Source organism: Ailuropoda melanoleuca, chromosome 1, assembly GCF_002007445.2.
Source record: "Ailuropoda melanoleuca isolate Jingjing chromosome 1, ASM200744v2, whole genome shotgun sequence".
NCBI classification, from domain to species: Eukaryota; Metazoa; Chordata; class Mammalia; order Carnivora; family Ursidae; genus Ailuropoda; species Ailuropoda melanoleuca.
The window spans coordinates 9,532,363-9,553,344 of NC_048218.1; positions in this window are offsets into that span (position 1 = coordinate 9,532,363).

A 20,982-nucleotide genomic window follows, 5' to 3' on the forward strand; every position below is an offset into this window, starting at 1 on the left:
AGAGCAAGTATGCAGTCAAAGAGCAGTGGGACGTGCGTGGCACTACAGGTAGGGGTATTTGTGGCCAGAGAAGGTGCAAAACAGCAATATGTTGGTCTATCAAGAGCCGAATTATTATGAGCCTTTGGCATCTAACAAAAGAATTTAGGCAATATGAAAAAGGCAATAAAAAGGCAATAAGAGTGTTTTAAGATGATGTGTGGAATGTTGTATTAGTGAGGATACAGGAAGAAAAACAGAACCCACAGTCAGGTACTTTTAAATGGGGAATTTATTGCACAAAGGTTGGAAGTGCTCAACAGCCAAGTTGATGGCCAGACTACCCATCAATGAACAAAAAGAAGCCACTCTTACCCTAAGGTTGGAGGGAAAAGGGAAACAGTGGTATTATCAGAGCTAGAGGCTAGAACCACAGCAGGAGATGTGGGTCCTGCTAGAATTGTCACAGAAGTGGAAGGAGGGAGAAATACCCTGCATTCTCCAGCCACAACCCTCCTCTCCAATCAAAACTAAAACTCTGGTGCTTAAAAAGTTACCATGATAAAAGCAGAAGGACATGCCACAGCAAATTGAAAGAATGCACTTACAAGCCCCATATGCTGATAAAAAATTTGTATGAAATTATATATAAGAAGTCCTTACAATCGTAATAGGAAGACAACTCAATCTAAAAATGGACAGGAGTTGGGGCACGTGGGTGGCTCAGTCAGTCAAGCCACCTACTCTTGGTTCCAACTCAGGTCATGATCTCAGGATCATGAGATCAAGGCCCACATCAGGCTCTGTGCTCAGCTCGGAACCTCCTTGAGATTCTCTCTCTCCCTGTCCCTCTGCCTCTCCCCTGCTCACTCTCTCTTTTTTTCTCAAATAAATAAATACACATAATCTTTAAAAAAAATAAAAATGGACAGGAGATTTAAATAGACATTTCACCAAAGAGGGTGGATAAACAGCTAACAAGTACATAAAAAAGATGTGAACATCATTAGAAAAATGCAAAATAAAACCACAGTAAAAAGCCTTGTTATCTCCGGTAGGTAGTTATAATAAAAACTACAGACAAGTTCAAGTGTTGGCAAGGATGCAGAGAAACTCAAATCTTCGTATTAATGGCAGGGAATGTCAAATGGAATATCCAGTTTGCAAACAGTGTGCTATTTTCTTTAGTAGGCAAACGTAAGTCTCCCATATGACGTAGCAATTCCACTCCTGGTTATGTATCCAAGAGAAATCAAAAACATATGTCAGCACAGACTTGTTTGTGAATGTTCATAACTGCATTATCTGTAAAAGCCCCAAACTGGAAACCATGCAAATGTCTATCCCTGGTGGATGGGTGAACAAATGGTGGTGCACCCATCAAATGGACAAGTACGCCAGCCGTGAAAGCAAACAACTACTGATCTACGCAAGGACGGGGATGGATCTCACAAGCAGTAAGCTCACTGAAAGAAGCTAGAATCAAAAGGCTACTTACTCCATTATTTCATTCATATCATATCAGGGAGAAGTCGAAACAATGGGAACAGAGATCAGATTAGTGGTTTCTAAGAGCTGAGGGCGTCCAAAGAAGACTGACTGCGAAGGAACATGAGGGGGCAAAAGAAGACCTTGAGTCTGATAGAAACGTCTGTAGCTAGTTTGTCGGGGTAATTTCACAATTGTTTAGCAAAACTCATTGAGCTGTACCTCTAAAAATGGTGATGTTTAGTATAATTAAAATATACCACAGTGAACTTGACTTTAAAAAATAAGAAACGTTACACTGCTGAGTGGGAAGAACAGTGAAGAAAGAGAAAGGATTTGATGAGGGGAAGCCTGTTTGGGGAAAAAGGAACATAATAAAGACACGCTTCCTGGAAGCTGAAGAGTTTAGATCATAAATAGGGGAGGCAGAATGACAAAATGCATGACAATGACAGAACTCAAAGTCTCCTCTTCCTAAAGGTAAATACCTGGATAAAGAGGAAGGTTCTGGTAAGTGTGTCGTGCATAAGGGAAAAAGGCACATACACTCTTAGTCCATTCATTTATTCCTCTGTGTGCATTCTTTCACGCATGATGCGTGCATGCATTCCATGTTGATTATGTACTGATGATGGGCAGTGGTCAGGGCAAATGAGAAGACTAAAAGCTCAACCCACTCTCTAGATTCTAGAGTGCCTGGGTGCAAAGCCCCACCTCAGACTGGTTCTTCATGGTTCCATGTTTATCCAATAGCTGTGCCCTCCCAATTTTGTTTCAAAATGTTCAATAGAGGTGTCTTCATCCCCAGGAAGTGTATCCCATCCTGAATTTGGGATGACTCTTGATTGGCCTGAACCTGCCATGGAAATCTCAATTCCCTTCATCAATGATCAATTACAGATAGGAATATGTCTTAATTTTCCACCATGAGACACAAAGGGAAGTACACTGGAGCACCTTCACATTCTGAATAAAAGCAAAACGAAACAAACGAACAAACAAACAAACAAAACCAGCTTCTCAAGGAAGATGCCATTATGTCAGTCCCTTCCTTCCTGCTTGGGTAGCTGGAACGAGAATGTGTCATCTGGAGCAACGTCAGCCATCTTAAGACCATGAGGTGACAAATCTGAAGACAAAAAGGTAACTGGCCAAAATCCCAGAGAAGAAAGAATAGAATGAGTCTGTGTCCTTAAGGACACAAACCATCTGCTACACCAAGGGTGAAACCATCTACCTTCAAACATGGTGCAAGATAAGAAAATGACTGTATTGCTTGAGCCACCATTAATTTCTTCCTGTTCCTTGCCATCGTAACTGATACAGGCAGTGACTCTGGCAAAGGGGATTCCAATGTAAAGTCTCAGAGCGGGAACCTAACAATGACCTACCTGGTTGTGGGTGCAACCCTCACCCACAAGACTCCTCAAAGAGGTAGAGAGGGGACAGAAACTTAACAAGAATATGGAGGAAGTAAAGACCCTGCTGGGTTCTAGGGAAGGAGTCCACTCCCTGAGATGGGAACTGGTGGGGAAATGGAAAGTATCAGAGACAGCAAGAAAGGTCAGTTCTGATTTCTGGAGCAAATGGGTAGCAATGAAAACCAGACGTTGGAGGTAGGAAGGACTCAATGTATAAGGAGGGAGGGTAAAAGAGGTCCAATAGGTCAAATAATTTTTTGCACTCATGGACAATTAATTCAAAGTACCTAAAATATGAATCCAAAGTATCCCCATCAGTTCATCTGCGGTCACCAAATCAGTGGTTGCAGGGGAGACATGTGATTTACAATAGTGTCATTTCCTATCCCATCTAAGGGTAGACAGAGGTGGAGGGATGGGGAATGAGAGTTCACATCTCTGCAAGGACAGTGAGTCAAGGCCCTTTGAGAATAGCTACAGGGCTAGACAGTCGAAAGTCTAAAAGCTTTTGTCTGGCTCTCTTGGATTTCGATGCAGAGTTGAAGTTTTCTTCACATGATCCCTCTCCTGCTCCTGTTCCCCAGGAAACACAAAATTTCCACAGTGCAGCTCTGCCAGGAATTTCCCAGAAAAGCAGAACTAGAAGGGAGGTGGGGAGATGTTAGAAGACTGTAAGTTTTGGTTTCATGAAACAGTAGAACCTTTTAAGGAACAGATGTACCGTCTGGGACTGCATTCTCAGTATCTCGTTCTACATATTTTTCATATTCTGGTTTTTGTTAATCAATGAAAACTACGGTACAGTGACTGTCTTTTTTCCATGCCTTGGCTTATGGTTTGGTTGTGTAAATTGGGGCCCAATTTTGCCTCGATCCGGCTCTTCAGCCACCTCAGTTCAATTCTGTTCAGGCACACGACTTCCCTTTTGGTCACTGGTCCATCTCTGCCAGGCTTGACCTGAAACTGATGATCCTATCAGGGCAGAGAGGAAGAAAAGATGAATTTAGTGGAAAAACACCAGCATCTGTCAATGTTACACCACTTTATCTGGGCCTTCGTCTGTACTTTGCTAGATGTGAGTGTGAGCCTGGACAAGTAGGTTAACTTCTCCTGCATGGTGGTTTTCTCATCTCTAAAAGTAGAGTCATTGTTTCCAGCCCACTTTACAGAATTATGGTGGGGATGATTCAACATTGAATTGCCTCAGTTTTTTTAAGATAAAATGGGGCAGAATTAAAGTTGAGGCCGTGTGCTTTGAGCACTGAGATGTTATAGAATTGCAAAGAATTATTATGCTATATTACATAACAAAGCACAGAAATACACCAGAAATGTACAAGCAATAAATTGATCCCATTGTTCAAATGAAAAATTTCCTCTAAAGCCCTCAAATTTATCTTTTTTAGTTTCCATATTTACACCCAGCAAAGAGCCAAGTCAAAATAAAAATGTAAAAGGATCACAAGGCTTTTTTTTTTTTTTTTGGTCTTATTTTACAGCTTACTTCATTACTTCTGAGATGTTACTGGTTACATCACAGAAGGCATTTAAATAAGCATCCTCTACTCCTCTATTTTGCAAAAGGGCTCAATGACAATAATATTAAAACTGAATCCACATTCAGTATCCAGCATTGTAGATTCTCTGATAAGAATGATACTTTTCAGTGACTGATGTATTTATCTAATAGAGTTTTTAGCATTTTAACTGAACATTTTTATTGAAGTATAATGCACATTCAGATTACAACGGTAAAGCTTGATACATTTTCACAAAATGAACAAACCCATGTAACTGCCATCCACATCAGGAAATGGAACATTTTTCAGCACCCCAAAACTCCCCCTGCATCCCTCCTAGTCAACTCCTTCTACTCTCCAAATGTAACAGCCACTTGACCACCATCAGTATGAGTTCAATTTGCCTTTTTTTGAACTTGAAATAAATGGAATCATGGAATTTGTGCTTTTTGTGGTATCTGTGTCTTTCATTCAGTATTTGATTTGTGAGACTCATTTGTGTGTGTGTGTGCATACATAGCAGTAATTCACGTATTTATCTTCATTTCTACTTAGCATCCTATTGTACGGATACACACTTTATTCATTCTACTGTGAATGGGCATTTGAGCATATGCTGCTATGAATATTCTTTGACACGATATTTACTGCCCAATCCAGTTACGTACAAAGAAGGAATGCAATTTCTAGTCATGGGGTACATGTACCTATAACTTTACTAGTAACCCCCACACATTTTTCCGAAGTGATAATACTCATTTACACTCCCACCAGCTGTGTGGGAAGGAGGGAGTTCCAATGACCCCTCCTCGTCAATAACACTTGGTATTGTCAGTTTTGTTTGTTTGTTTAGTTTTAACGCGTGAGCAGTGCTAGTCCCTGTTCCTTTAATTTGCATTTGTCCAACTCCACTGAGATTCAGCATCTTGACCTGTTGGCCAAGGTGAGAGTTTCTCTTTTTCTTTCTTCTTTTTTTTTTTTGAGATTTATTTGTTTATTTGAGAGAAAGAGCACATGTGCAAGTGGTGGGGAGGGGCAGAGAGAGTCTTAAGCAGATTGCGCTGAGCACAGAGCCCAACAAGGGCCTCAATCTCATGACGCTGAGATCATGACCTGTTTTTCTATTTGGTTGTCTGAATTTGTAAAAAAAAAAAAATGATTTCTCAAAGGTCCCTCATCAAATATATGTATTTCAGATACCTTCTCCCATTGTGTGGGGTGCACTTTCACCCACTTTGTGGTGTCATGGGAGGAACAGAAGTTCTTAATTTTAATGCCATCCAATTTGTCAATGGTTTTCTTAATGCTGAATATTTTTTATGTCCTAATTAAGAAATCTTTGCCTAGACCACAAAGGTAATTAGCTTATGCTATCCTCCAGGAGCTGTTCACTTTCACCTCTCACACTTAGTACTACAACTTGCGTACAGTTAATTTATGTGTATGGAGTCAGGTAGGGGTTGAAATTTATTTTTTCCGATGTGGATATCCTTATGGATATTTAAAAGACCATCCTTCTTCCACTGGATATTTTGCTTCCATTTCATCTTTTTTCTTCTCTTCTTACTCTCTCTCTCTCTCTCTTTTTTTTCGCCATTCCTCTATTTTTCCAAAAGAAGTTGTACTAGGGGCGCCTGGGTGGCGCAGCGGTTAAGCGTCTGCCTTCAGCTCAGGGCGTGATCCTGGCATTATGGGATCGAGCCCCACATCAGGCTCCTCCACTAGGAGCCTGCTTCTTCCTCTCCCACTCCCCCTGCTTGTGTTCCCTTTCTCACTGGCTGTCTCTAACTCTGTCGAATAAATAAATAAAATCTTAAAAAAAAAAAAAAAAGCAGTTGTACTCATGTAAACTATATAACTTGGCACTGATACCATATCACTTCAAAAATTATAGCTTTATCATGAATATTGAAATCTGGTCTTTAAGTCTTTCAACTTTGCTCTTCTTGAACATAAATTTGGCTCTTCTTGGCCTTTGGCATTTTTACATACATCTTAATAACAGCTTGTCAATTTCCACACACATAAATACAAACTATTTGTGATTTTCATTTGGTAGTATTGACTTGAAAGTTCAATTTAAAGTAATTGTCATTTTTTATAATAGCGAGTCTTCTAATGCATCAAAATTGTTTGTATTTATTTTCATTTATTTATCTCCTTTTCAATTTCTTACACGCACACACCCACACAAAATTGTAGTTTATAATCTTTTCTCTCTGCTTTCATTTGGTTATTTTCCACTGACAAATATTCCAGATAACTAATCTGCCCTTCAGCTGTGTAATCTGCTAGTAATCACACCTATAGCATAATTAATTTCAGATATTACATATTTTTCTAATTTCCTGATTTTCTATTTAATTCCATTTCCATTGAAGTTATACATTCCAATTCTGTGGTAAAACTCTTTGTTTTGTCATCCATTTTGCTTAATGTATTAATCACAATTTTCTCCTTAACTATGCATCTGGAAGTTCCAATATTGTGTGGGAGATCTGTTTGTTTGTTTTTCTCTTTCTCTTGGTCCTATTTTTGGTATGCCTGGTAATTTTCACTGAACCTGAAACATTGTTTATGAAAAAAAATGTACAATTTCTGGATGATCTTATCTAACTTCAAAAGAATTCTCTTTGGCCCCTTGGAGATAGGTAACATGGAAGCAGATCCCTTAATCCAATGAGGGATTGAGCTGGTTTGAAATTGGATTTTAGTCTCTGCACGGCTTTCTTTAATTTCTGGCCTGCCCTTACTCTTTAAATATAGTACTTCACGGGGTCCCAACTGGACTTCATTCCTTTGGAAATCCCTGTATTACAGTTTCTTTCTACTCTAGTATCATGAGATACCTAATAATTCTGTATGGAGTGTGTTTTCTCTTAGCAACTGACTTCTATTTAGATTGCCTATCTCTCAACCTGAACAAGTTAAGAATCAACAAAAACCAATAGGAGAAAAGCAGCTCAGGGTATGTGTCTCACTTCTCTAAGCTTACGATTTTCTCCAAAATTCTGGCCCCTCACATTCTGATTGCCCTAGTGGGACTGAATATCAAGTTTTATCCCCCAGGCCCATGAGACCAGCAAAAGCTCTGCTCAGACTCTCTTCCTCTTTGCTCTTGAGTTATGCCTGCCTTATTTTCTCAGCCTCTTTGCCCAGGATATAACTAGGCAGGCACCTGAGGGGGAAATCAGCCTAGAATGTCAGGTTCCCTTCAGTGAGTGACCTTTCCCCCTGAGATATTAGACGCTGAAATCCAGTCTGTTTTAGTAACCCTTTGTGTGTATACGTGTGTGTGCGTGCGTTCAAGTGCACGTGCATGGCCATGTTCTATCCAACTTTTCTTTGCCCTTGACAGCAGGGTTGGTCTATCTCAAACTAGTCCTTCAGAGCTATTGCCTGGAGCCCTATCCTAAAGATTGAAAAACCAAAAAATACGGGACTTAGAGTCACCTTCCCGTTAGTTGTTTTTCCCTTTAAGATAGTCTGGAGGAAGGGATTTGAAGAAAAGTCTTGAAATTACCAAATTTCTCAATAGAATTCCATGACACTGATAAAGCTCTGACACATGTCAGGCATAAAATGTGTTCTGTTTTTAAGGTCCTTCCACATATTGAACTATGAATTCTTAAATTACCATAAATGTGGTAGTCATTAATGCTGGTTTCCAAATCGTCTAATTCCTCCCCCTTCTGGCTAATTCCCCTTTCTGCAAGATTGCCTCTTCTGGCTCCCCAGTGGTAGGGAATGACTAGCTCTGGCCAGTGCATTGTGAGTATAAGTAAAGCATGCTACTTTATGACTGGGCCATTTCCTGGCCCCACTGAGACCCTCTGGAGATCTCTTTGTTTTCCGCCACTGTGACCGTATACCTGTTCCAGAGAGTGCTGTCTCCCAGAGTGAAAATAATGACAACATAGAAGAGAGCCCCCACCCAAGCCTCAGAGGCATGGAAAAAATTAACCTTGTTTTAAGCCAATGAGATTGCGGGATTGTTTGTTACTACAACATAACCCAACCTGTGCTGATTGATACATTAAGGAAGGTAAGAAATACCTACAGTCCCATTTTACTGAAAAACTACACAAGACTCAAATTCTTGCCCAGAAAACTCCTGATACATATGAAGAATGTCCTATTTTTTTTTAATTTTGTAAAATAATTTAATTTTTTATTTATTTGAGACAGAGAGAGCACAAGCAGGGAGAGCAGCAGGCAGAGGGAAAGGGAGAAGCAGGCTCCTCGTTGAGCAGGGATACTGATGTGGATCTCGATCCCAGGATCCTGGGATCATGACCTGAGCTGAAGACAGTTGCTTAACTGACTGAGCCACCCACACACCCCAAGAACGTCCTATTTATTTCTATTGGCCTTTTACCTAGTATCATTTAACTAAACTATTCAGCACAGAAGATGTCTGAAGAACTTTTGAAACCACTATGTGAATGACCAAATTAATCCTTTTGTGTGAATTGTTATTAGAAAACAGGAAAGGATATTATGATCTCATGGATTTCAAATAAGATAAATATGGATTCAAGTCCTGGTTCTATCACTATCTGTGTGTCTCTGAGCAGGTATCTGAGTTTCTTTCAGTCTCTGCTTCTTGAACAGTAAAATGAGAAAAACAATACTAATCTCTGGGGATTGTTATGACAATGAAATGAGATAACATATGTTATCTTATTCACATAGTTGCTGGCACATACTAGTGCTAAGAAATGGCAGCTATCATTATTATCCCTCAAAAACTAGTGGGAAGAAAAAGTGTAGGAAGCCATGTAGGCGGAGGATGTCAATATTTCAGAAGTCACTCATGCATTCCTTCCAGTTTCACATCAAAGTCTAAGAAAATGAATCTAAAGAACAAAGCAAATCTAGCTTCCAGAAAAATAGACCAAAAGCTAAAATAATTGAATCCCTTAATCCATTCAAGGAACTACAAAGTTAAAATATGAGGTGTTAATGCTGTATGTGTGTGTTAGATATGTGAGAGATATTTGAAATTTCAGATTTGTGATGCATGAATAGATGATAGATAGATAGATATAGATAGATAGATAGATGATAGATAGATAGATGATAGATAGATAGATGATAGATAGATAGATAGATAGATGATAGATGATAGATAGCAACAGTTAGTAGCTAGATATTAAATATAATGACCACACACAAAGATACTGGCAAAGTTCTTTTGAACAGGGTCGCCCTGGTGCAAATGATTGCTACTGGGGCATAAGGTCATTAAAAGGAAAAGATTCACCTCCCAGAAGAATGTATATCATTTATACGTGACAACGAAGGCATGAAATTTTTCAAGACTCATCTTAAAGGCACCATGGTATAAGCAAATACTTCTGGCCACTGACGTTAACAAGACTTTTTCAGAAAAGCAATTTTTTTGTTCTCAGAGGAAGGGGGTGATAAAACAGTAATGCACTCTTTATGTCTGAATGCTAGAATGGGTTGGACGTCCAAGATGGCTCCTCACAAGGCCGGCAGCTGATGCTGGCAGTCCTCTGGGGCTGCTCGCTTGGTCCACACCTGGCCTCAGCATAGCAGCTGGGTTCTAAAGGCCAAGGCAGTAGGTGCTAGACCTCTTACAGGCTCAAGTCGAGAGGTGGAATAGCATCATTTCCACTGAACTGAGTTGGGCAAAGTAGCTCCATGTCACCTCCGATTCAAGTGGAGAGAAAAGGGGCCCTCCTGATGGGAAAGGCACCAAAGAATTTGCATCCATCTGTATTTCACCAGAGTCTGGTACATAGAAAGCAATATACAAATATCTTTTTAACAAATGATGATTAAGTGGTTGGCTACCTTAAGCTCTTCCTTAAGCCTGTTTTCTCTTTGTTCGCCTCTGAATATATCCATTTCCCACATGCTCCACACTTTAAAATTTTTTACTTCTACCGTCCCTTTGTATCTTCCTTCCTTTTTTCCCTTCTTACCAATTCCTCTCTAAATCATCCTCTCTTCATCCCCTCCCCCACAACACACACACACTTTCTCATGACAAGAGACCACAGTAGTAATGAGAGAGACATGGAGACTCAGGCAGAAGGGGTTGGCATAGATGCTTCTGGAAGTCATGTGTTTGCAAGTTGGCAATGCCTCCTTTGAAGCTTGGAAGAGAAAAGAAAGAAAACAGCAGACACACATTTTTCTTCATTGTACAAATTTGTGGTTTCAAGTCTACACTTTGCAAAATATGATTTTCCTTTTTCAAATTAAAAAAAAAGGCTGAAGAGATCTGTAAATCACAGAGGCATCATTGAGTAACATCTTGATGATTTAAGTGTAAATGGATAAGAAACATATGGATTTCATTCCTCACAAAGCGCACATATTGGAAATGAGTGGGGGAAGCATCTGGCGAAACGCGTTTTTGGTTTGGTAGAACTCGGACCGCTTGGGAGGTGTAGTTCGGGACATTAGCAACCCAAATGCCAAGTGCGGGCTGAGTTCATTTCATCCTGCTGCCAAGGCAGAGCTGGGGTTTCATTCACGTTCAAATGCACCTCACTTAGATTTTTTTTTTTCTTCACATTATAGACTTGGCAAAATTTGAAGATTCCTTCCACTCTGGGTTCTTATGAGCTCTATGTCCTGGCATGAGGAAAGTAATCTAATACAAAATGACATAAAGTTTGGAAAAACCGACAATTTGATCTCATGTTCACTTTAATATGGAAAGGTTGAATAACATTCAATTACAATTCACTCCAATTTTCATCTTCTCAATGAAAGGCAAGGGGCTGCGGAAGCGAGGTAAAGCTGGGAAGATTCCAGCATCCGGGAAGGGACCGAAGGGACGGAGAAGGGGTTCTCCCAAGGATGTGAGCAACCCTGCAAGGATTGAAGGATATAGAACATTTTACGTTGACGTGATTATCTATCTCTCTTCCTTTTTGGTAATAAGTTAATTCATAAAACCAGCTTTAAAAAAAAAACACACAAAGAGCCACTTTACTCTGAACTAGAGGAAAGGCTGGTTAGAAAGATAATCAGAGAGGCTAAACTGTGGTAAAGCTGTCAAATTTCATCCCCACATGAGATCACAAATTTAAAAGCGTTTCTGCCTGGGGTGCGTGACTGGTGCAGTGGGTTAAGTGCCTCTTGATTTCAGCTCAGGTCAGGAGCTCAGGGTCGTGGAGAGAGCCGCACGTTGAGCCTGGCATAGGGCTCCAGGCTTAGAGCATAGTCGGCTTCACATTCTCTCTCCTCTGCCTCTCCCTCTGGTGCTCGCTTACTCTCTCTCTCTTTCTCTCTCAAAGAAATAAATACATATTTGTAAAGAAGAGTGTTTCTGTCCGATGACGCGCCCGAGCCCCAACAGCCGTCTGTAAATGGAGTAACTACTACCTCGGTTGACTTGTACTCTTGTAAATACTTTGTGTGTTCACCTGCTGTCACTACCCTAACTCTGGCCATTCTCACATCTCCTGGGGATCCTGCAACAACAGGTGGCCCTGGCCCTGAGCCCCGCCTCCAACTCCCCTAGACAAAACAGCCAGAGCTCTTTTCTCAAAAGGTAAGTCTGATCATAGCATTCCCCAGCTCAACAGTCTTCAGTGGCTCCCCAGCGCTCTTAACGTAAGGTGTGACTTCTATAACATCTCAGTGGAGGTGCAACGGTGGTCAGTCCATCCTCAAGCTCACCCCTCTGGACTCCTCTCTCCATGATCATAAGCCTCACATACTATTTTCCAGCCATAATGACTTTATTTCAGTTTCCCCAACTTCCCATTGGTTTTCTTTTACTCTAAGCTTCCTCTCTGCCTGGGGTGATTGTCCTTCCTCTACCTTCCTCACTTTTCTTAGTTCACACCTATTTTCTTCCAAGTCTGGAGGAAATTTTCCAACTTCCAGGACATCCAGTGAGGACCCTTGGCTGTTCTCTCAACTGCCTGCCCATATGTCTGGATGTCGTATCTGCCATCTTGGTTTGTTCTAGATTGATGGGTGGACTATAAACTCTGGGACAGCAGGAGCCACAGCTATCCCATCCGCTCTCCTATCTCCCACACATGGCATGATACCATGCCCTGCCAGGTGCTCAGAAATATTTGAAGAGCAAGTCTAGATTCCAAGTCCACACTCCAGTGTGTAAACCTGCGGGTTCATTTTGTGTGTCAACTTGGCTGGACTATGGCACACAGTTGTTTGGTCAAACACCAGGCTAGATGATTCTGTGAAGGCATTTTTTGGATATGATTAGCATTGAAGACAGTAGACCCGGAGTAAAACAGATTCTTCTCCATAATGTGTGTGAGCCCCATCCAATCAGTTGAAGGCCTTAAGAGCAAAGATTGAGGTTTTCCAAAGAGAACAGATTCTCTCACAGCTGTAGCATAGACACCCTGCCTGCGTTTCCAGCCTGCTGGCTTGTGGAATTAGGACTCAAGACTGTGACCTCAGCTCTCACCTGACTCTCCAGCCTGCTGGCCTGCCCCATAGATTTCCCACATGCTGGGCCTACAGTCACAAGAGCAAATTCCTTAAACTCAATCTCGCTCTCTCTCTCTCTTCCTCTGTCTCTCTCCACTAAAGGTTCTGTTTTTCTGTAGAACCCTGTCTAACACAGTAAAAAATAAATAAATAAAAAAGTACATCTTCAATTCTATTTTGACTCTCTCCTCATTCGGTGGGACAGAAAGCTCTCATTCTCCAGCAGCACCCTCTTGCCCAGAGTCAAAGTTCAGGGCTGTGCTGTCTGTACCAGGCCAGGACACAGGATGGGAAAGTGGGACCTGGGTCTTCGGTAAACTTCCATTTCCAGGCCTCAGTTAGCTGAGGGGCCGTTCCTCCACCTGGCCCTACATCTGTTTGCCACACAGGCCTTTCCCTTCAGGCACACCTTCCCCTCGCTCGCCTGTCTCAATGTCTCTCTGGGGCCCACAGGCCTCATTTTGCTGAATCTAGAACTTGGGAATGCAGAGACTGCCAGAGACCTGTCTGCTTGTGGAACCGAAACAGCTCTTTGGCTTTGAGCTCTTCCTTCCTTCCCAGCACTTTACCAGGAAAGAAGGCCCTACCCAAAATCTAAACCCAGGAGCACTCGGTGGTTCTTTCTCAGGGACACGTGGCCCTAAGCTTCCCTCACGGTAGAGGGTTGTGCACGATGGTCGCCAAAAAAAATACGTCTATGAGCTAACCCCCAGACCCTGTGAATGCGACCTTGTGTGGAACAAGGGTCTTTGCAAGGGATCTCCAGATGAGATCATCCTGGATTATCCAGGTGGACCCTAAATCCAGTGACGTGTCCTTATCAGAGACAGAAGAGGAACAAACAAAGAGGAGAAGCCACCTGAAGACAGAGGCAGAGACTGGAGAGAAGCAGCCCCAAGCCCAGGGATACCTGGGACCTGCAGAAGCTGGAAGAGACAAGAGAAGATTCTCCCCTACAAACTTCAGAGGGAGTGTGGCCCTGCTGACACCTTGATTTTGGACTCCTGGCCTCCAGGACGATGAGGAGAATAAATTTGTCATTCTAAGTCACCTACTTCGTGGCAGCACGTTACAGCAGCCACGGACACGTGACACAGCCGCTGATTGCCTTCCCTTTTGGGGGATCCTTTTGTGGTCAAGACACAGGGTGGTAGGCTATTCTTACTCATCCTGAGATTCTTCTGATCTAATAATGTATATGCCAGGAATCTTTTCCATTCCCCTCTGGGACTCAGCTCCTGGAACTGAGAACATCAGTGAGAAACTAGCTGACTAAGCCGGAGGGGGTGAGTGAAAAGGGTAAGCAGTATTACACCAGGGAAATCATTCTCAAGCCATCTCTCCTGAGAACTTTAAAGAACATCATTTTTTTTTCTGAAATTGTCCTAAATCCTCACTTTGAGGGTAATCACACAGTCCAATAGATGCATGGGTTAGGAATTCATCCCAAATGCTGTTGTTTTAAAGCTGGAAATCACCCCATTCCCCACTCCTGAATTTGCTCTTTAGAAGATGAAACTATCTCTGCTAAGTTTAAATTTGACTCTTTGTGACCAAAAGAATTCTCGTGAACCAGGAAATAATCTCTGGAGTGGTATTTCTTTAGCCCAGAAGTTGTCCCTGATCATTACTTGTTATCTCTAGTTGTCTGTGTCACCAGATCCTTCTCTCGGTTCCATGGATTCTCCTAGATGCTGTTTCCTAAAGAAACTGTCACACCTCAAAGAATCTCCAAGGCCTCCATGTTGTGCTAACCCAAGGACCTTTCTTTAGAATAAAACACTAAGCATGCACAACTGTCATTACACAATGATTTAAGTTCTGCATTATATGCCTTCTTTCACACCTGGGTTCAAATTCCAGCTTCGCTTTAATTGGTATGTGACCTATAGCAATGATCTAAATTCTTGGACTCTCGGTTTCTTTATCTAAGAAAGTGGACGTAGTACCAGCTGGTGTACAAGGCAGTTGTGAGGAATAAAAGACTCACAGTAGGAGATGGAATGATCACTGATTGGGCCATCTTTTCTCTGCTTACCATTTCTCACTTATTCCCAGATGGATTCTTTACCGACCATGATGGAATCCTATATAGCCATGAAGAGTAACTCCTAAGAGTGTCTGATGGTGTAGAAAAGGCCTGTGTCATACTACTGAGCGCAAAAGATTATGAAGTAGGATGTATGATATGATCCCAATATAGCTAAGGAAAAATACAAGAACCTCTACAAATTCTTGTGTACAGATTCATAAAAAACTAGATTTAGAAGGATGCATACCAAAACTTTCATGGTGGTTATCTAATTGGTGGTATTTTGGGAGTAATACAGATTTTCTGTTTCCCCCATGTTTCTCGAATTGTCTATACAGTACACTTATAATCAGAAAAAAAAAATATGTGGTGTGGCTTTGGGTGACTTTTCCTGTTTGCTTATTGGCCAATTGGAGATAATAGCTTTTTGAGATCAAAGGAGAAAATCCGTACAAAAGTGTTTTGTAAGCTCTAGAAATCTGACCTTCAGAAAGCAGTGTTTTCTTTGCTAACATACGGCGACTGAGTTATGGGGAATTGACGTTGAGCTGAAAGGGAAGTTTTAGCGCAAAGTAGAAGTGCGGTTGCTGCCCGCACATGCTCTGTTGTGTACTTGAGACGCGCGTGTGTGAATGTGCTTATTGATATGGGCAGGGCTGGCCTCGTGGGCATGAGACTCACAGGGTCCTACAGGTTCCCATTCTCAGAAGGGCCTCACAATTGGTTTAATGCTCTGTTGTCACCATCTTGAAATTAATCAATTTATTTATTTATTTATTTAATTAATTTATTTATTTTGGAGAGGGTGAAAGAGAGAGATTGAGGCAGAGGGAGAAGGAGACAGAGAATCTTAAACAAGCCCCACATTCAGCACAGAGCCCAGCACAGGGCTGGATCTCCCAGCACTGAGATCATGACCTGAGCTGAAATCAAGAGTCAGATGCTTAACTGGTTGAGCCACCCACCCAGGTGCCCTCCATCTTGAAATTTTTAATACGTTTTGAACAAGAAACCCATATGTTCATTTCGTACCGGGCCTCGCAAATTACATAGCGTGTCACGAAGTAGATGGCTGTGTGCTTGTATGAGTGTGTGAGGCCTTGCATAAATTTAAAGAAACTGGATATTGTACAGTAAGAATGATAGATAGCGGATGAGAGGAAGTATGTATCTTTGGCTGAGCCTGGAAAAAGCTACAGGCAGAAATAGAAGAATCGGAACTCACTCGGAACTAAGCAAGTGGGAACGGCAGCTGGTTGCCTTCGTGAAATATATAATCTGCTGGCGAGCAAAACCAGTTAATTGAACTCTGATTTAAGGGGCTTTCTCTTCTCAGTTCATATTAAACATTAGAGAATTTGTTCACACTTTAGATAAGAGTCTAAGTAAAATGGAAGAGACGCCTATAAAAATAGAAAATGCTCATTCTAAAATAAATCAGTTGGCTCTGTCTACGAAGGAAACATATTAGCTAAAAAGACGCCAAAGTTATGCTGTCTATGGGATCCATTTCTGCCACAGAAATCCTTCACACGATCTATTTATCCGGAGATAACGGCATCTCAGGGATTTGTAGGAGACTTGGCTGGCTGCCCCTGGCTTTGCTCGCCCTGACTCTGAAGGCTGAGGTTACAGGGCTGGACGATGGAGAATGGGTGATCGTGATTGGCTGTGGCCACTTCATTCCAGCCAACGTGATTGGCTATTTTGAAATTGTATTTAGCATACTGTCCTGGACCTTTGGGGTGATGTCATCTTATCTCATTGGGAGGAAGTTGGTTGCTACCAGTTTCTGAATTAATCAGTTCCTCTCTTAGTGAAGTAACAGATTTTACATGAAGTAATTGAAGAGCTAAATATTTGAAACCCGGGTCGCCACCTCAGGCATTACTCAAGCCATCTTTTTTCAAGCCAAAGAGTGCCCTTCTCACACCTTCTTTTATAAGTACTATCAACATATTTTTTAATCATACAGGTTAATTTTTAATTATGGAAACTGAACATGAAATGTGGAATACTTTCTGCCACATCTGTATTTGTCTTTTTCAAACTACCCAAACATTCCAGAAGCGATTGTAAATAGTTTATCTTTTTTTAAAGATTTTATTCATTTATTTGAGAGAGAGAGAGCACATGAGCAGAGGGAGGGGTAGAGGGAGACGGAGAAGCAGACTTACCGCTGAGCAGGGAGCCCTACACAAGGCTCCCTCCCAGGACCCCGGGATCATGACCTGAAGCAAAGGCAGACACTTAACCGACTGAGCCACCCAGGCACCCTGCGATTGTAAATATTTTAAATAATGCACCCTGTTATTTGAGATTTTCAACTTACTTACTTTTAGAAATTGGGTACTTCTGAAGTTCACAGCTAAAAAATGGGAATTTGAGAAGTAACAGGACGTTCTATCGGTTACCTATTGAAGACAGAGAAAGCATCCATGTTACGATTTTGGTCAGGTTTCATACTTACGGTGCTCATTTCATGCCCTGGCACAGTGCAAAGGGAAAATCTTTGCTCACTTGTAGGTGAAGTATATCAACCAATTATTCTCCTTAATCTGAAGAGTTCAGGAACCGCAGTGTCAGAGTTTTGAGAGCCCTAGGATAGATCACTCATTTTCTATAGCTCACCATCACAGAAAGAACACAGTATGTTTCTAGATAGAATGGTGGTTTCTCTACTAGAACTACAATTATAATTTTCTTAAAACCACGTATAGGTACTTTCTGAAAGGCCTTTCTCCAAGCCCTTCTGCACCTTGTTAACTCAGAGCCAGGGAGTGAAGCTCATTTCTTTCTGAGCCTGCTTTGAAAATACCAGTTAGGACTCTGTTTGCTTTAATAAGAAAACAACTATAAAGAAATCCTCTTAATTCACTAAAAAAATTCTTGGATCTTTTCAAAGAGTGAAAGTGCTTTCCCTGCTCCAGTATTCTAATTAATTCCTTGCAAGGTGATGACTGGAGATCAGGGAAATCGTTATTTTAACCCCCATGCCAGTGAACAGGTCTGTATCACAAACCATAAAGCCAAGACATAACCAGCCTGTGGGGTAAGGCTGGATAAATTCACCAAACCAGTGGCCTTTCCCAATTCACATTGGATTTGTAAAACGAAGATCTGAGTTCTGCAGCCTGCCGAAGAGCCCCATCGAGGGAAGAAAGGGACCAGGCGTGTGCTCTCTGGATTTGCCCCCACAGGCAGGTCAAGCCTGCTTCCCTACCTAATCTCCCTTGCCTGTCTTTGTACAGTCGTTAGGAGCTTAGAATAGAAATGGTTTTGTCTGTAGGCCGTGGAAAACACCCGTTCAAACAGGATGCTGGAGATCACACCGACTGACCCAGAACACAGGCCAGGGCAGACATGAAAGCACGGGGAGTGTTTCATTCACAAAGGTTTTCTGGGACCAGCTCTTTCTCAGCCTAAACAGAGTCACGCACAGGCTGGCCCCGACGCTCCCACACTGCTTCCAGAGTGCTTTGAAAGCGCTGCGGAGCTGCAGCCTTCGTGGAAAGCAGCCATGAGCAGGACTGGGAGTAATTACCAGCTGAAGAGCGTGTTCCTTGAGAAGCAAGCCCTTCTGCCAGCTACTACCCTTGAGAAGCATGAGGGACGGAACCCAGGCTGTCCCACGCCCACTTGTTTTCTTTCCCTTCAGTGGGACAGTTTCAACTGATTTTGATTACCCTGGCGCCAAATAAATGAAAACATTTCATAGACATATAATCATCCATCACTGTGAAGAAAGGAAAAATGTTTCATGTTCAGTATGTTTATAAATACACTTAATGAAAAAAGGACAGTGCTGTCTTTCCTCCACTGCGTGGCGGGTGCAGTTGGCCAGATAGGCCTGCGCTCAGATCACCCCCAGGGTCCCTCTCCCTTGCCCCCTGACATCCCAGCCCAGCAGTATGGATGGCAGTCAAAGTCAGCCGAGATGGAGGGCCCATCCCTCCGAGGCTGTCTTGGCATCTCTAGCCCCTGTCGCAAGACAGGAGAGGGACATGGGACCAGGCAAAGGGGAGTGGCTTGTGCAGTAGGAAGGCAAAAGCCAGTCGGTTTTTCCATCTGGTGTAAGGCAGCCCAAATGAATGAAGAAGCACCATTTCAAAGGAATTAACAGTAGTGCGTACAGAATGAGCGCAGCCCTGCCTTGGGTTTGCTTTTAAATAAATGGCAGCTTGAGTTTCATACAGCGTGTGAGTTCTATCAATGCCGAGAAGAAGGGGGGAAACATCTCTGCTGGTTCCACATCCCATCAACGTGCATATGACATGTCACCCCATCTAAGGTAATTTGGGGTTTAGGATTTATACTTGCAATGATAAGTCTTTTGGAGAATGGAATCTACAACAACAAATTCTCTTGGACCTTTCCCTCTTCTTAGCTACGTCTTTTCATCTGGGATCCCACATATTCTCAGGCACCCTAAATGCCCACGGTTTGTCTCGCACCTTGGGGGCTGACTACAAGTCCTCGAAGTGTGGAAAAACAACGTGGGCTGTCCCCCACACATGTTAAATCAGTTTTGGTCCTCTTTTCCCTAAATGTCATTTCTCGCAATGTGTTAAGTATTTGCATTCACATTTGACTCCTAAACAGAGCCAGACCACTGGGGTATAGAAGAAACTCCTTCCAAGTCACTTATGCAAAACGCATTTCCATTTTAATCACAAGGAGGGCCACAAGATGGGGGAAATCCATCCATTCAAATATTCCAAAGTACATGGTTGCCAACATCGTGGGAGACCGGTTCTCACTTCAACAAGGACCATGAAATCATCCCAGGCAGCAGAAGAGGGAAGGCCCCAATCACAGTGACATCACAAAATCTGGAAGAGGGCAAGTTGTGACTTTATTTTAAGAGGTTGTTAACCCCTCAAGCAGAAACGAACGCAGAAGGAGGGGGTGTTGCGTGCCACCCTCCTTTGGTGTGGGAGCCCCCCCCGAGCAGGAACATATGTCTGGTCTTCCAGAAGGCGAGGGGGTACAGCTGCATGTTTACAATGTCTCTGCATTTCGAGTGGGTGCCCATGATGCCTTGTACATGGTTCTCAAAATGCATCAGATCCAGTCTTGGAGCGAAGCGAGAAAAATGTTGTTTATGGGGATTTGCACTTTCTCTGCGGGTGCTATTCAGAATCTGTCAGTAACTGGACTTGCCAGCAGTCTCTCTCACTTCAGATGAAATGACGGCAATGTCGGTTCGCACGTGCATCGAGATTTATAATCTACAAAGCAATTCAGTGTGTTTACCATGTTGGATTCTCCCAACAGCCTTAGGAAGACCCCAAACTGTGATTAAGGACGTGACATGGCATAACATGGCAAGTCTGTGGTCACGTAGCTGTAGAAAGGGTAGGGACCCTGAACCAGCTCTTCCACACTGCCCTCTCTTCCCACCTCATGACACCACCTCTGGCTCATCTTTATTTTATTCTAGTTGCGGCCGTTGGGTTGGCCCCAATCCTTCACCGCCCCCTCCCCCCTTGTATACTCATGCTTTATAAGGTGACTCTGCAGGCCTTCCCATGAAAAGATCCAGCCCATTTTCCCCACCCCTTGAGTCAGGGCTGACCTCGTGACTTGCTTTGGCCAATACAATACAGTAGACATGACAACGTGCCAATTCCAAGCTTAGACATCAGAGGCTGTAGACGTTTCTGCTTGCTTTCTTCTCTGCCACCTCCACTCCGTAAGAAGCTGTGTGAATGGGCACCCTGGAGGATGGGAGGCCATGTGGAAGAGAGCCCGGATGTTCCAGCAGCAACTATCCTAGACTAGCCAACCCCTACCATGTGGGAGCCTAGCCAAGGTCTGCAGAGCTGCCTGGCCAACCTACAGCTGACAGGCGAGCCCTGAGTGAGCCCAGTGAGATCAGAAGTCGTGGCCAGCTGACTTGGAGACCTGAGACCAACAAGAAATGCTCATTGTTAAAAGCACTCAGGATTTTTGGTGTTTTTAATTCAGTAGGATTACGGCAATAAATGACTGATGTACCGGTCAAAAAAAAAGTGATGGGCCCCTACCACATTCTAAGTCCTTAAGGTACCACGGCAATGAATGAGACATGCCCTTGCGCTCGGAA